General features: G+C 40.0%; 1 long non-coding RNA gene across 1 annotated transcript; it reads left to right on the forward strand.

Annotated features, from left to right (window-relative positions):
- Positions 1–3411, forward strand: LOC136991592 (uncharacterized). The gene is made up of 2 exons (XR_010883788.1): positions 1–2346; positions 3075–3411. It is a non-coding gene; the product is annotated as an uncharacterized lncRNA (long non-coding RNA).
- Positions 3412–15258: the final 11847 nt, after the last annotated feature.

Consider the following 15258-nt stretch of genomic DNA (forward strand, 5'->3'; position numbering starts at 1 on the left):
AGAGACTCTGGCAGGGAAACAGCTACCACTCCCCACCCAGTTTCCTGAACCATGTGAGATGGCTAGATCTTCAACCCAGCATGAAAATGAGTCAGTCCAAACTCCGCATCGAATCCTCTTGGTTCCACTCCATACTCTGTTAGTACCAGTCCAGCCTCGAGAAGCACTCAGTATTCTGACTTTCCAAAGCTGACCAGTGAGAAAAGGATTTGAACAACTTCAGCAAGGAGGTAAATGATGAGCTCTTTCAGCAAACCAGCTGGAATTTGAAATACAAGATGGAAGCAAAGAGAGACAGTATTGACAACCCCTGATTTCAAGCTGAGAAGAAATCCAGTAAGGACAGATGATAAAAGTCCACCAAAAAAAAAAAAAAAAAGGCTAGAGGGTTTACCTACCATTTAGAATGAGGACTTGATGAGATTATATTTCCCATTTAAATTCATTAAAGTCAACAAGCTCATAGAACCCCTAGAAAATACAGAAAAGCTCATACAGTTCTGTTTACCACGCAGCCTATATATAACTTATGAGTAGTAGGAATGTATGCAAAAGAAACAAAGTAACAATGAAAAGGATTTCTTCTAGATTTCATTTGTATGACCTTGTTACAAGGATAAAACACCAAATTTTTGTAAGAAATCTCTCATTTAACTTCTAAGTCCTAATCAAATGCCTAGTCAAGCAAGTTTTGAAATGGTAAGAAATCACCAGTTTTCATAAGAGCTGAATTATTTGCTGTGGGGATTTGGATTTGACATTTATTTAAATTGTTTATATATTAAACTATACGTGCCAGAGGATGGAGTTGCAAAAACGTTGGGAAAAGTACCAGGAGCTTTTTGTAAGTGAAGTTCATACAAAAAAGAGTCAAGGGATAAACATCTCCTCTCCCTGCTATTTCTCCTCCCCTGTTCTACAAGTTGTATAAGTCCTTTTTTTGCTCCTGGAACTTTCCTTAATTATGAAGGATTTATGGAATCTCTTGAGTAATGTTCTAGTGCTGCTTTTTTTGGCACAAAATGAATAACTTACTGTTTGTTTTGAAGAGTTTTAATTGTGATGGTTTACTTTAAACACTGGCTAATATTTGCGCTAGGGAGGAGGAATGGGGAGAGGAGAGTAAAACACCAAAATAAAAGAAATTAAATGATCAGGTGTTTGGAATGTAAAGACTAGAGTCCTAATTTAATCACTCAATTTAAAAATTACCTCTGTAAATACTACTTTTTTAAAATTTTCTGAATCAAAATTGCTACACTTGCACAGATTGTTTCTGTATCATCCAAAAGTTTAGATATTAGCATCTGGTACTTGATCTAAGCAAGCTTTGATGAGGAAGGTTCAACTACCTTTATGATAATACCTTGTCAGAAAAAAAAAAAAAAAAAGTTGATATGATCAAATGTGAGTGTATATGATCATATCACTCTCTGTATAGATATATATCTCAGTATAAAATAATGTCAAGCATAAGTGATTTACTAAGTTTTTTTAAAATCCAAATCTGTCTTTCAGTGACATTACCACCAACCCAGAGTATCATATATTAATAGCAAACTAACACAAATTCATGACAGTGAGTATGTATGGACATTTCCTTATGCTTATCTTTTGTATTCAGTACGATGTTAATGATTGTATTTTTGTGTTTGTGTAATTATGCTTTGATTTATTAGCTACTGATTTTCTTTGGACAAAACCCATAAATAAAACAGTGGACAGGCAATGCATTCTAGATACGCTTCCAGAAACTTCTACGAAAACTAGTAACTTGCCTGCATAAAATGAATGAACTGTTAAGCAAGACAGTATATGTGATTAAAAACCTCAAGGTCTAGAAATGCTGAAGTGTAATTAGTTTTATTTCTCTCTGCAAGGTTTAGTGATATTGCAAGTCTGGATTCTATTCTGAAATCAATTAATGAGTGAGATTTGATTAACATCTCTAGTAACTGTAATAAGTTTTCCATATTTATTACAGCCTCTTCCCTTTCTAAGTATTATGCTTTCACTTTAGACAAACAATGTTTAAACAGAATTTTGCTTTGTTTCTTACTGTGGTAATGAGTTATATCCCTTATAACAGCTAAAGTTGTTTTTCGTCTTCTGGTTATCAAGTAGGTGGATTAACTGCTTGAAGTTTCTGAGTCCCACACACTACATTAATATAATAAGAATATCTTAATAATACTAGTTTGATCATGCTTGATGAAGGACACAGGCTGGAAGAAGGAGGAATGTGTGAAATATTTTGCCGCAAAGCAAAAACCGTTTGGTTCAAAATTCAAAACCAAATGTTTATAGCTCATGACATTCCAAAGTTGTGTATTCATTATTTTTCAGGTATGCTCCTTTTTTGTAACCCTTCCAGGCTCAGCAATGTTCTAAAGGAGTGATTATCTTTATTCCTTAAATGTAGAGAAATGCTTTTAAAAATGCCCGGCTACTTAGACATGCTGTACAACAGTCTGCATTTTTCAGCTGGAGAGAGGCCCCTCGAGAGGCCTCCCGAGGCTCAGGGGGGAATGCGGATCGGCAAGGCCTTTGATTACGTTCCTCTACTTTTCCAGTAGACTGAACAAACCCAAGCAGCGGAGTGAGTTTATCAAAGCTTACCATTTGCATATATCTTGGAATCTGCTGGGAGTATCTGAGCACATTGTTGCCTTATTTAGCTTCTCTCTGAATGCTCTAGATGAAAGCATGAAGATAAAGTATTACATCGATTGCTACCTGACCATGTATCTTTTAAAAAACCCTCTCAAACTGAAAATACAAGCATTCCAAAGAAAGAGAGAATAAGAAAGGCAGCAGCAATGGGCCTTAGTTTTATGTTGCACCTGTAAAATAAATTAAGTTTAGGAATATGCTTTGAAGTTAAGCATTTGCTAAATACTTAACTGAATTGGGATGGTTGGCTTAATTGGTGGCATGCTTTTTTGAAGAAAAAAGACCAGATTGCTTTTCAATAGCATCTAAGCATAATTAAACTCTCTTGAGTTTCTATCAGAGCAAACAAGTGATTTAGAAAAATGATCTGGTAACCTTTATTCCATCTCGTTCCGTCACAGAACAATGGGATCACCGATGAAGAAATCTGCCTGGAGAAAGAACACGATGGATTTATTTAATGAAAGGGGAAGGCGGGAGGGAAGGGAGGAGAGTGGAGCCTACGCATTTCATGACTATTACATTTTTTATAAAAGACACCTATAATAGATGGAACCAGCTCTTACCTATGCCTCTTGCTTTCATGAATCTACCCAGCTGGAGTGTGTCTGGATAATGTGTATCGCAATGACTCTGGAACAATTCTGCTTCTGTTTGATGCATGGCACTGCTTTTGTTGTAAACATATGCTAGCCACATACGTCCTGAATAAAGTACAATGTTATTATTCAAATGAAATAGCCTAAAATGAGCACTTACAATCTGCGTGCAGCCTACTGTTCCTTCCTTTGCAACATCATACTCTGAATAGCCACTCGTGTGTGGTTTTTTTTTTTTTTTAATAACAGTTTTTAACTGGTTTAGAAATCTGCAGAGACTCTGAACATTCAACAAAAATGTCTGCAAGGTAAAGTATTCTGGGCCGGATCCGGTACTGTTATACCAGTAGGCTTTTGCTAGCGGCTTTGTCATCTTCAACAAGGTGAAATCATTTCCAGCAAGCCTTTCTCCATGTGTGAAAAGACAGTGTGTGTGGTGCTGTTGTATGACACCAGGGATACCCTGCTTTGTCCATGTGGAGACATGACATTGCGATTGTCTTAAAAGACTTTTCACATGAGAATTCAGTACTATTTTGACAAGCCATTCTCAGCTTTTAGCCTAATCCCTCACTTAGGATATGCCTGTACAATACAAATACTCTCAAGCTAGCTCAAGGTAGTAGCAAGCTGTCTAATTTCATTGCTACAGCATTTCACATGGAGTAATTTCTCCTGAGCGTAGTTCTTATGTAGCCTGCTGGCCTGTGGAAGGACTCATGAGAATGAATACTTGCAGGGCCAGGCTCTTTCTCATGCATTTTTCCAAGCCAGCCTTTCCCTGCATTCAGATTACACCAGGCTCCACGGCAAAGCTTACAATGACACCTTGTATCTGAAAGCAAGGATACATATATAAACATGAATATATTAGAGGTGTTTTGGTGGGATTTGCATTTTGTCTGCATTCAGGCTTCGTAGGGATTTGATTACCCATATATGAAATGATTTTGGTAGCAGACATTATCATTCAGCAACTTTGTTGTAATAGATACAGTTGGAAGCGTTTCTTGTTTTTGCATTAAAGATAACTTTGAAATAGGATCTGTCAGCTCTGCCTGTTAGCAGCACAAAGCTCTGTGTTATATAGCCGACACTACATTTTCTGCGTTGTACAGGTCTCCTATTCCCCAAGAGATGAAGAGGCTGGTTATTTTAAATCCATCATTTTGTCTGCAGTAGTTTAAAGAGCAGCACTAGGCTTTCCGCAGTTTGTGCTTTAAGATGCATTGTTTTCACCATTATGCTGTAGCCTTGGGAAAGATATATGATCCTTACTTTAGTTATCAGCCTTCAGTTTTCCAAGTGAAGCCCTCAGCTTCCTGCTCATGAATGCATAATTGCTCTGGTTTTGTCTTCATCAAAATGCCCTTAATGAATGACCTGGAGCTGAAGAAAAAAACATGATTAATTTTATACAGTTCAACCAAAATCCTAGACTAACAAAATCTCCTCATCTAGGAAGGGCCATTCAAGTCTCCTTTGAATCTAGCAATTCTCCCTGCAATATATATGCTATAAATACATGAATAAAACATTTTCAAGCCTTTCAGAAATGATCCAAGTCTCTTTCTTTATGCTTTCAGCTTAGCGGGAGCTGTGCTTTAACAACTGATGGGGGTACAACATAAAAATTGAGCAAGCAGCAGAATTAAATCCCAATAGCTTTGTTTTGCTGCATAAACTGAATGATCGCATTCCACTAAAGTCTCTCTTGAATGACCTAGTGTGAAAACTATTCTTTATGTGGCACAAATTATTAAAGGAAACAATGCCTTTGTAAAGCAATTGTTCTGCTTCCCTCTTTTCAATAACTGCCACTGAAAACATATTCTGGACTTTCAGCAAATGGCTTATTGTGCATAATTTGGACTTGAGGTCTGTGTTCATTATGCTGAAATATGTAAACTTCACATGACAAAACTTGCTTGTTTTTTCCACTGAGTTATATAAAATGCAAATCTTTTTTGAGGGAGAAAGATGAAACTTTGAGACTGCAAGGAATATGTATACCAGATTAAATAAATGCAGATTGTTAGACAAGTAGGAATCAAAAATGACTGAATTTGTACAGGTAATTATAGCTTTCAGAGCCAAAATAACAAGGATTAAAACCCAATTTTTAAATGGGTAGAAATATTCCTGTTTCAGGACCCTCATAATTATAGGGAGTCAGGAAGAATTTCCTCTGCAAGCAGATTACCCAGTAGCTGTTTAGTGCATTTTCCCTTAAGAAGACAATTTGGGGCACGTTAATAACTTGAAAATGGACTTGATGGAATCACTGCTCTAACATGGCAGTTCCAGTGTTTCAGTGTGTAAGTACAAAACAGTTTTTAAATAATCAGCAAGAAGAAAGCTCTAGCCTTTGGCAACAGAGCAACACAGAGACATGATGGCATAATTATCCTGAGATATGATGATGACGACTGCTGTCACTTATCTGCTACAGTAGCAAAGTTATTGATCCGTATTCTCAAACTTGCTGGGTTTTTCATTTAGTGCCTTTGGTAGGTTTATAATAGTACCTTTAAATTCCTTCTTTAGGGCTATTCTTACTACTCTAATTTAGCTTTCCTTCCTGTTGCAGAAAGCTAATAGAAAGCTACATGCAAAATAGCAGAATTTTGCCCCTTGTAATTAGTCTTTGCCATCCACCCTGAAATTCTTTAGGCTCCCATAAAGTGTGCATTCTTGTAAAGTACTGACAGTAAATCAGCCAGTGCAAAGTATTATTGGGATGGCAGATTTTTTTTTTTTTTCCCTGCCAGGCTGTGTTTGTACTGAAATCAAAAGATCAAAACGACACGCAGTCATTTTCAGGACACGTTAATCTAGCCCTATTAATCTAGCATTAATCTAAACCCTCTGCCAGCTTCACAGTAAAAAACAGACATTGCTAGCATTGTGGAGGGGCCAGAAGAGAGGGAAAGGATCCATGAGTTTCTGTGACCTGACCGTCAGGTTAGATCCCTAGAAGTGGGATCTAATATGCTAAGGATTTGTGGTTATTGCCAGTTAGCTGATACGAGTCTGTGAATTTAATTAGCATTCCAGTGAGTCTGTATTTGGTGTGTTTGTTCTTACTCAGCAGTGCAAGCTGACATCGTTCAGCTTCTACTTCACCCATTTCTCCCTCCAGTTTTACACCCTGTGTTTCTCAAAGCAGAGACAGCCACTGACAAGTATCTGCAAAGCTCCTACTGGGCATTATCTGTTTGTCAGGAGTAATAAAGTAATAACTTTGCTGCTATCGGTAACAGCAGTAATTAAAGCCCAGGTCTTCAAAGGTAATTTGATGCCTGACTTAGAAATTCAATAATTCCTACTGAAATCAGTATCCTTGTGTGTTGTAGTCTGAATGCCTTCTATGTAAAATCAGTAGCAATACTGCAAGCTTTTATGGACCTCGTGGGGGTCTCAGCTCATTTTTCAGGGAAAGAACAACTAAATCCCTTTTTTATTTCCTTACCTGCTTATTTGTTTCATTATTATAGCATCTGCTATTTTTTTGGCAGACAAAGTGTTTGGAAGTATCTTTCTATCAATCAAGGTGGTGACTTTTCTTCTTGCTATAGCGGGATGGAAAGTTTTCCCGAATCGAGCCCTGCCTGGTGTCTGTACCACACCTGCACCCCTTTGACAGGGAAGAGCTTGGCCCGGGCTCTTGCACACTGCAGCCTAGAGCCTAGCATCAGTGCTGGTGCTTTGGTAGTTTTGGCTGGGGTTTGCGCTTGACCCAGTCATTGCTCTGAAGATCTGAACTACAGCTTTGTGCTGATTCCCAGAAAGAATGGGAGCCAAAGGAGGCACTTTAGTGCAGGCCTGATGGACTCATGCTGCCTCAGACATGGGAATCTGGAAAGCTGTGTTCTGTTTCAGCGGGACCTTTCGCATTTGATTTCAGATACACTGAAACACTATATTTACTGCTACTTATCATTTATATTATTGCACCTCATTGGAGCTCTTGCCAAGAACAAGCACTTATAGCTAAGTGCTATAAGGTGGTCTTGGCCCTGAAGAGTTTGCAGTCTTACTTTCAAAAAAAGACTCAACAGATGGATAGATGGGGAAACACAAGGAAAAAATGTGATTTCTTATAATCTCAGCATACTTCCAGTGTATATAGATATATATTTTGTACGCCTCACAGCAAAGTTAGTTTTAAAGTGGGAATTGAAGGAGAGGAACAGCATGACTTCATGAATATCTACCAGACACTTCTGAAAGAAGCAGTGGTGGAGAGCACCCAGCTGCTTAGTATATATTATATAACAGAAAATATAACAGTAACTCACCCTGGCAGGGCAAAACCACACGGATCTCTGAAACTGGGACCTCACTGGGAGGGAGGGAGGGAGGGACTGTGTTCTCTAGCAGACACTGGCCCTGCACGAATATAAAACAACAGCAAGAACAGCAAATAATGACAGCCATATTCCACTGCAAACTCTATTTCACCAGGAGCAATCTGTCCCCCGCTTTGCTAATTCTGAATTCCTGACTGTCCATATCACAGAAATATTCAGTAAAAGTCATTTCTTATCTTTCTGTTTTCCTCCAGGCGACTGCAGTAAGCGCACAGCAACTATGTGGCTGTGGGAGCAGCGCTGCACGGGGGGATGGCGAAGGCAGCTGCTTTGCAGTAGTACTACGAACCCCCGGCAGCACGTTTCTGCTCCCCCAGGGTGGGCTGGCCATGTCCCACCGCAGTGTTGAGCTGGGGAAGGAGAGCCCATGCTATGCATTGACTCAGTCGCTGTAGCAGGACAGAGCTGGCAAAACCAAGGGTCGATAAAAGAGAAGAGCGCCCAGTTTCTCAGGCCAGCAACAGGAGGGGTGCCAGACAGAAAAGAAGCTCACAGCAAAATACGTCACTTTACCTGGGGCTGAGCCCTCTCACAGGGATCTTTGAAGAAGGTGTTTTTTAAAGGCTTTCCCTCCACGTCCCCTCTGCCCCTCTCAGGTGAAGTAACGTGAGGGGCAGCAGGAGACGACTATTGCCTCCACTGTTAAAAACACCTTGCCATAAATGCAAGTCTGCAAGCACTTGGCAAAGGACTGAGTTATTTGTTTAGAGGATTGAGACAGGAAGGGGAATTAGGGAGATGAGAGATGGGAAAACAAGAAGATTGGAATTAGGATGACAAGGAGAAACAGAGCAATGACAAGGGCGAAGGAGGCAGCGATAGCACCGATAGCGCCGGAAGGGTTTTCCTGTCCTCCCCTTACCTATCTGCTGGTGCCTTTAATCACACTGTTTTTCTTTAAGGGCAGGTGAGTGCAGTGCGGGTGAGAACACCCACCTTTCCCCATGGAGCTGTGCCTGGTGTTTTTGGAGGAGCCACTGTCAGGCTAAGCCCAACACAGCAGGACAAACACAGACCTTGGAGGTGCAAGGGGCAGGGGTGCCCCTTCCGCTCCACCTCCTGCTAGGAGCAGGTAAGGCTCCACCACCCTGCAAACCAGCTCAAGGTGAAAGGGAGATGTTGGCAGCAGAAAAGGAGCAGAGCAACCCCCCGGGCTGGGATCAGAGCAACAGGTTTCTCCCCAGGGTGGAAGCAGAAGCCACGGGCAAAGAAGGGCACTGGCTGTGTGCCTGCAGGGAAGCTGGGCTGTGAGGTGCAACATGCACTTCTGAGCTCCTTGGCTCAAGAGCATAGCCAGCAGGCCACGAGCAGTTCAAGGGAAGCATTTATTCCCCTCAGTTTGTCACTCCTGTGATCACGTTTGTGGAACGGTGTGCATTTTGGGGTCTCCCCAGCACAAAAGAGACTGGAGAGAGGCCAGAGGAAAGCCACAGAGATGGTCAGGGTGCTGGAGCACATAACATAAGAGTATAGCGTGAAGCAGACGTAGGGCGTGCTGATGTGGGACAGGTCAGCATCGTGGAGGAATTTATAAAAAAAAGAGAAATCCCTCCACGATGCCGACCTTTTGCAGAAAAATGGTGATATCAAACCCTTCAACAGAAGCCTTGGGAGCCCCAGGAAGAAGTTCTGTGTCCAGTTTTGGACACGGAACTTAAGAGAGAGATGACCCATTAGGATTCAGAATAGAGCAATGAAAATCATGAGACATGTAGAAAACATGACCTGTGGAAACCAGTGGAGCTTGTTTAGTTGTGAAAATAATGAAACTTGCAGATAAAAGACACTTGCTAAGAAGCAGGGAATAGGCAATTCCTCCTGCATACTTTGACTACAACAAAAAGTCCCACTTCAACTGAAGCAAGTAAGATTTCAGTTTAACAGCAAGATTAAAAAAAAAACTTCTGAAGAAAAGTAGGAGAAATAACAAAGCATTTAGATAGACTGCTGGGAGAACCTGTGGATGTTTCTGAAAGCAGGTTAGGTTAAATATCATTCAGGAATAGTTTAGATCTGGCTGATCCTAGCCTTGGGCAAGGGCAGGACTCAAAGGCCTCTCACAGGCCTTTCTTTTCTCTAAATCTAGGATAATAGTGTTGATGCAATACTACAACACAAAGAGTACGTGTTAAGCATCCCTCCATTCCTCTCAACAGAAGTTTTCTGCTGTGAAAAATGTCCCTTTAAACCAAAAAATTCTGAATGAATAATGCTGAGTCAGTCTAGTTTCATATTTTTGTGAGTGCTGTCTCCCTAAATCAGTTGCTTGGATGTTGAAAGTTCAGATTGATCCTCTGAGGTTTATTAAGGTCTTTTCAGGTGGAGAAAACAAACTAGCTCGTATTATGTGCCTGAGCAAGACTGTAGCTTTCTGTGTGTTTGTTTAGTGCTCATCATAGATGTAGGTTCTTTGTGTCAACTGTAACGACATACTAAATATAGTCACAGATTTCTGCAGAGTTGTTCATTTCTTATGCCATTTGACATAGCCTTTGGGGGCTGGTTGTGAATAATCAAGGGAGGTTTGGAAGCGTGTCTCCCTACCCTCAGTTAGCAAGACTTGTGGATATCTCCAGCTCGTACCCATGCCTCCAGTTAGCAAATCCTAAGAGCTGGATTGTCCATTTAGGTTTTGGGGATACTTCTGTACTGGGCATATTTGAAAAGGGGCTATCACAGCTTCACCACAGCCCTAACCATGGAAGATTGTGAGGCTGGTGGAAGGCATGAAGCCATGCCCCAGTGTGTCTCTTGGACAAGCAGACATCAGTCTCCTGAGGCTGGAGGACAAACTTCAACTTGCACAGCTCTCCTTGGAGCAGGAGATCAGCAAAGCGTATGCCAAAGACGCTAGTGTCTCAAGAGCACATGATGGTGGGTGTTGTCCAATGAACAGCCCATGAGCACTGAAGCTAAGGGAATTCCTGTGGATTTGTGTCTGGTGATTTCTGGTATCTAATGGACATCTTCCTTGCAAATTGAACCTTTAGAAAGTCTCACTGTCTCTTGCATGAGACAAGTGTATGTTTTGCCCATTTTCTCAAACAGGGTTTTTAGGAGATGTCTCTCTTTTCCCCAGCTCTCAGTTTTCATGGGGTGAGTGGGAACTTAGTTCCTTGGGACTTTGACCATCCTGTTAAATTTGGTTGAGATGGGCCAGTGGGTTCCAACACATGAAAGAGAGAAATGTAGAAATGTACATAGACAGCATGGTCACAAAAGCTAGAAGTCAGTTAGCCAGGCTCAAAATACAGTGAATTTTAAGTGAGAAAAAAACCTGTCACCCACTTGATGGCATAGGGAAGAGAGTAAGAAAGAGAAAAACTAGCTCAAAGGAGATGGTTGTAGATACATCTTCCCTCCAAGTATACTTCTGTACGTGCTAACACTTAAATAAAATGGTGATAAGGCATTTGTCAAATAGCCCAGATTCACTGAGCTTGAAACTGAAAAAGGCATTATTGAAGTTTCAGTAAACACACAGGAGACCTGGAACTCATAATATACTATGAAAGGTTTATTTGCTTGGTCTAACTTACATCTTCAAACCTTCCATTTTATGTAGAAGGAGATATAGTATGAATTACTCTTTTAACACAGCAAAGATTCTTTAAAGGTTACTATATTCTCTGTAGTTCATTCAGCATATTCAGAATGCAAATTGATTCTACATCAGAGTGCTTGTGTGAGGCTCTTCATTATAGGGGGACATACAAAGCACTCAAAAAATCTTAATTTTAGATAAAGGTGGATCAAAAAGTGGATAGATCTCTTTGTTTGTATTTTTAAGAGTCTTTTTTATACTTTTTCCTGTCAGACATGAATAGGAAAATAGATCTATTTCTAGGTATTTGAAGACCCCTTTGAAGCAGTGAGCAAAGGAATGCTTAATCCTTTGAAACTATCTATTATTGAAACTATCAATTATTTTAACATCTTTTCAAAGGCAAAAAAGGATCCTCGCCAGACCTGCTTTGTGTCCTGTTTTTCTTGTTCTGACAGATTGTCTATCTGTATGGTAATGAGAAGACAGTCAGACTAGCTTAATACTTAACACAGGATACTTTTCATCTTCCAAATGCCTTGTGAACATCAAGCAAGCATATCAGCTTATGTTTCTCTAGTGAATAAGTGTGTAGTTGAATATGAGCAACAGTTCATGTCTCTTTGTAAAATCTTGTAGGGATCATTATAAAGTGGTGTTAAGACTAAAACCTTCAAATATGAAGTAGGCCAAAATTAGACTTTTTTGACAAACAAAACTCACACCCATTGGACTCCTGGTGATTAGTAGCATTGTCTGCTGAAGGTTTAGTATTACTAAGGTCTGCTCTTGTAATTTTAACTCCTTTTTTTGTTGAAGTCAAAGACTGCAGCAGTGAATTCTGAATAAGTGATTGTTTTATTATTTGCAATATATAGAGGTTGACTAGAGCTTTTGGGTCTCTTCTAGTTTTTCTTGTTTTCACTTCCATTTTCCTATCACTTTCAGTATGTCAACTGAGTTGAAAATCTACCTAGAGCATATACTTGTCCATGACAAGAGTGGCAGGGAATATACCATGAAAACTTTATATCTTAATGGTTTACTGTGAGAACAGTGTGTTGGACAGGTGCTTATTCTCTAAAAAGCTCCAATTTATCAGGGAATACGTAAAAGCTGTGGTGCCAGAAAGGGTGATGAAGAAGAAGAAATGTAGCAGTTAATTGTTCAGGTCTTGGTATCAGTTACTGCTAGATGCTTATTTAATAAGACTTGAACCATGATGTGTCCTGTGGTCAGAAAAATGAAATCAAATGAGGAAAATAATTTGGAAAAGTCAAGAAGCTGGAGGATTTCTAAGGATGAGTGACACTGCTATACATGTTCATGTTGTAGAATGTTCAGTCTTTAGAAATATGCAATGAAGTGCAGAGGAATATAAAACTGGATATAAACTTCTCTGATCATCTGATTATCTGATATTTGGTTTATATACCCTTTTCGGTTGTCTTCTTATTTTCCATTGGAAACAATCTTGTTTTGCTTTTTCATCTACTTTCTTCTCCAGTGTTCTATTTCTAATGTTCCTGAGATTTTTTTTAACATTCAGTACATTAATCTGGGTCTGGTTTTGACTATTTAGAGCAATTTATAATTAAAAAAAAATCTTAAACTGTCAAAATCAGACCCTTTTTTTTGGTAGGCGTATTTTTGAAGACCTAGAAATTGGCAACATATCTTAAATATTGGTTCTTCTTCCTTTCTTTCCTGCTCCCAAGATTTGTGTGTTTTTGTTTTTGTTTTGCAGAAAATAAATTTATTAATTTAAATAATTATGTAGAATTGATCCCTTTTACAGATTTCAGTAAAAATTCTGTTAGCTATCTTCTGTTTTAAAATCAGAAACAGATTATAAGATGGTGAGAATATTCTGACGTTGCTGAATCATTACAACAGCCCTGTAATTGCATTTATTTGTAATGCTTTTCATTAGCAAATTCCTTGAGTTCACATTGGCATTTCATCCACAAGGTTTCTGGTACTGTATAATAAAATATCCATTACATCTTAAAATATGGAAAACAAATGAGTCCTCAGACTTGTCTAAAGGTGTGAAAGAGGAACTGAGGCAAGGGCTGCTTACAAAACAGGAGCAGTGAGCCAGTGGCAGGAGCAGCGGGAAGAATGATTCCCACGAGGCCTGGCTTCTCCCTTCACGTTTCAGCCATCTGAATTTGTTGTGCAATTTTGAAAGAGCTCTATCTACATCTCATTGAGCCATGAGCGTTGTTTATTACAAGACAGCTAATTTAATAGAAGGTTTTCTTGCATATTGTTGGCACCATCTGAGCAATTTGCTTTTCTCAGATTAAGGTAGGAAGGAAAAGTGATTGAGCGAAACATGAAAAGAAGATTAGGAAAAGAGCAAAGCAAGAACCACACGCAAAGTGTACTGAGACTACAAGATTGAGAATACCGAATAAGTTGATCATCAGTTAAACTGACAGAAATAAATGAAATACAACTCATCGTGTAACAAAATGGTACATGGAGCAAAGGTGAGAGGTGTCCTGCTAAACTTTTTCTGTTCCTCAGTCTGTATTTGCCCCTCAAGTTATGACTAGAAGCAACATAAATTCTCTGATCTTCTTTACTTCTATGCCATATTCAAGGATTTCCTTTCCCAAAGTTAAGACAGTGAACAAGATGAAGTACCACTTAAGTTACAGTTTAAGAGCAAACAGGAATACAGAGTTATCAGAGATGACCACAGAGCCCAACACTTCTTTTGTGCAGGCCATTAATAAGGGAGGAAAAGCCTCCATTTCTAATGCCCTCTGAACTGACATGTGCTTGGTGACTGGGCTACTATTGACCTTCCCAGGAATCGGACCAGACTTCTCCCCTCTCTCCTGCTTTTCCAGGGGCTTAAGGGTAAGCCTCTGACTCCAGCAAAGGCAGGTGGTTCCCGCAGCGGTTGGCAGTGCTGTGTGTGCCGACAGCATGTCCGGCGGAGAGGGAGCAGCTCCCTCAGCCCTGGAGGGAACCTGAGACCCCAGGAGAACAGAAAAATGGTGGATTTCTGTTTTCATCAGACCCGTAATGATGGGGTCAGAGAGACTCGTGCCCAACACGGTGCTGTGGTGTGAACTGTAAAACACTTCTTTTGCTCAGCTCCTGGTAGGCCTGATCACCAGAAGCTGGAGTGCTCTCTGCGGCTTTACATTTGGCAGCAGCACTCGAACATGCACCTGAACTCTTTTCTGAGTTCAAGCCTGGGATACAGCTTTCAGCAGTACTCTCTCACTCCTTTGGGTAGAGAAACATCCGCTATGGTACTGACATCAAATACCACTAACCTATGACTAGAAGAGATAGCCAGAAATAAAGACACCAGAATGAATTGTGTCAGCTATACTGAATGTACTTTTTTTTTTTCATTTAATAACACAGAGAAAATATGTTCACCAGATCTCATTTTTACCCACCTTTTTACCACCTTGGCACTGAAAATCTGAATAGCTTCCAGTTAGTCACTAATCTGCTGGAGCTAGAGCAAAAATCAACACCCACCATTCTGGCAAAGTAAAATACTGTTTGTAATGAATGGTTTCTGCTAATGGCATGATCTGTATTCTTACTAATAAACAGGAGTTTATTGATCCAAGTAAGTAAGAGAGAAGGACAAGCTACATATTAGATATTGCATCACCTTGATGGCTGGATTTAATTTCTGTCTATAGCACTTCCTTGCAGTCTTGAGACCTTTTTTGCGTAATAACCTGGGTGATAGCAAGCAGCCAAGTGTTGACACCTGAAGGTAGGATATAAAAGACTTCCTTTGGTATGTAGTTGCTTTTTGCTCCTTCTAGGTCAGGGGCTTCTGTTTCTCTTTTCAGCACAGCATGTCAGAGTATCTTGCCTCTGATGCTGGAGTTTAAGCAGAGAAGATAACACAGCTTTTAACCTGCTTTCCTCCTGGGAATCTGGTTTTGCAGCTATTCATGGGGGTGGAGAAGTTTCACTGTAGCTAGTGGTATTACCCCACTGCAGGTGGGGGTAGAATTGTTCACCAGCTCTTTCTTCTTGGAAGCAAGGCCCTTTGTTCAGATGAGATAGTAACAGCATT

The sequence above is a fragment of the Apteryx mantelli genome, chromosome 3 (assembly GCF_036417845.1).
Source record: "Apteryx mantelli isolate bAptMan1 chromosome 3, bAptMan1.hap1, whole genome shotgun sequence".
NCBI lineage: Eukaryota > Metazoa > Chordata > Aves > Apterygiformes > Apterygidae > Apteryx > Apteryx mantelli.